We start from the raw sequence: 2424 nt of genomic DNA, 5'->3' as shown, positions 1-2424 counted from the left end.
ATCAGCATATAATGCGGCTGAATCCAATGATCAGAGACAAGGTACAGAAGCTCTACAGCTGTGTTCTAGCAGCCGCCATTGCCAGGCAGAAACAAAGCCACAAATATGTGGAGATTAAACCACATGCTACTAAAGAAGAAGTGAGTCAAAGAAGAAATAAAAGGAGAAATCAAAATATACGTAGAAACAAATGAGTATGAAATTACAACATATCAAAACTTATGGAATACAGCAATAAGAGGAGAGTTTTATATCATTACAGGCCTATCTCAAGAAATGAACAAACAAACAAACAAACAAAAATCCCAAATAAAAAAACTAACATTACATCTTAAAGAACTAGAAAAAGAACAAGAGAAGCCCAAACTCTAAGTACTTACATACTTACCTATAACCAGATTATATGATCATGACTTCAACAATCATTTGTCATCTGCATTGCAAGGACAGAATCAAAATGAGATATGTAAGAAGTATGTGTTAAGTCAATTTATGCTACTAGAACTAATGACCATAGACCGAGCAATTTATTAGCAATGGAAAGTTATTTCTCACAGTTCTGGAGGCTGAATGTCTGAGATCAGAATGCCAGAATGATTGAGTTCTGGTGAAGATCCAATTCTGGATTGCTGACTGACTTCTCACTGTATTCTCATACGGTAGAAAGAGAGAGCCAGATCTCAAGCTTCTTCTTATAAGGGCACTAATATCATCATGACGGCTCTACCCTCATGACTTAATTGCCTTCCAAAGGCCCCACTTCCAAATACCATCACATTGTGGTTAGGGTTTCTACATATAAATCTGTCAGGGACAGGAGAGGAGGACACAAACATTCAATGAGTGATCTGTTTCTTTGTGTAGGGAGGCAAAACTACCTCTATCCATTTTATGTTTTTCGGCCAAGGGTCTTTAACAAAAAGATTAATAAGAGAAAAACAGGGTGGGTGGGTGGCTGAAATGAGTAAAGGGGGTCTAAATTACAAACTTCTAATTACAAAATAAATAAGTCATGGGAATGTAATGTACAGCACAGCAACTATAGTTAATACTACTGTTTTGCATATTTGAAAGTTGCTAAGAGAGATCTCGAAAGTTCTCATTACAAGACAAAAAAATTTGTAACTATATATGGTGACGATGTTAACCAGACTTGTGGCAATTATTTTGAAATATATACAAATATTGAATTATTATGTTGTACATCTGAAACGAATATGTTATATGTCAATTATACTTCAAATTTTTTTTAAAGAAAACTTTTTATTAATGTATGCAGTGCACATCACGTGGGAGAAACTTAAAATAGAGTGACTCAAAGTAGTGGTTTAGAACTCTGGATTATAGAGAATCTTCAACAAAGAGCAATAAATTTGTAGAGAAGTGAGTGGTAAGACAAAAGAAAGTGGTTTTAGGCTTCTGAGGGTGGTAAACTGTGAGAAGGTAAATAAATATATGAGAGGAAACTAATGGAGTAAGGTTTGTTTACAGAGTCTTCTGTGCAGTCTCCGGGCTGATGAGAGTCTGTTTCCAAAGAAAGAATTTGTATCCTGCTTTCAGGCAGAAAAGACGGGGAACTCAGAGAGATTTTCCTGTTTGCTGCTTCTTAATTGCTTTCAGCCCAAAATAATTTTTATGTCAAAAAGGCATATTTTGGGGTGACGTATTCTGGTTTCCTTCATTTACTATTCAAAAAGGCTCTGGGAAGGAGAAAATGAATAGGAAGAATAGTTTTATCTAAGTTCACTAGTTTGAACCACAAACTATAAAAATAAAGAGGAAAGATATGTAACCAGACTGTAAGCTCCATGAGGAGATTGTCGAAGTATAATTGTCAATAAGTTAAAAATATCATTCACATATAAATATGTAATGAACACATGAAGGATCTTTTTCAATGAATTAATTAATAGGAGCCAGCAAGATGATACAGCTGGTTTCAGTTTTATGACATACATTTTTTTTTTTTAATCGCCTACGGCACCTGATGTTCCTAGGTGGTCTCCCATCCAAGCACTAACCAGGCCCAACCCTGCTTAGCTTCTGAGATCAGACGAGATCGGGTACATTCAGGGTGGCATGGCTGTAGACCAGCTGGTTCCAGTTTTAATAAAGAATGTTCAAATAAGATTGCTAGGTTAGATGCAAAACTGTTTAATGTTCTTCAAAGCAATCAATTCTAACCTTTGGACAGAAATTATTTGCATCATTATGGGGAAAAAAACGTGTGACTTCACTAAGATTTGGACTTTTACTCAAGAGTAAACAATGAGATGAACAAAGTATATTCACCTGAGATTATTAAATAATCCTCGGATAGGCCCGATAAACAACGTCCTCCTGTGATATTGAAGAGACACGCCATCCACATTTTTGCAATATTTTCAAGTTTTAAATAATATTTCTTAACAGGATGGATTTATT

The 2424-nt window shown here is 35.3% G+C and overlaps 1 pseudogene; it reads right to left on the bottom strand.

The window, feature by feature from the left end:
- Positions 1 to 1972: 1972 nt before the first annotated feature.
- Positions 1973 to 2091, bottom strand: LOC112478922 (annotated as a pseudogene).
- Positions 2092 to 2424: the final 333 nt, after the last annotated feature.

This window comes from Pteropus alecto, unplaced genomic scaffold (genome assembly GCF_000325575.1).
Source record: "Pteropus alecto unplaced genomic scaffold, ASM32557v1 scaffold63, whole genome shotgun sequence".
Lineage (NCBI taxonomy): Eukaryota > Metazoa > Chordata > Mammalia > Chiroptera > Pteropodidae > Pteropus > Pteropus alecto.
Note: the sequence above shows the minus strand (reverse complement) of the source record. Positions and strands in the feature narration are given on the sequence as shown.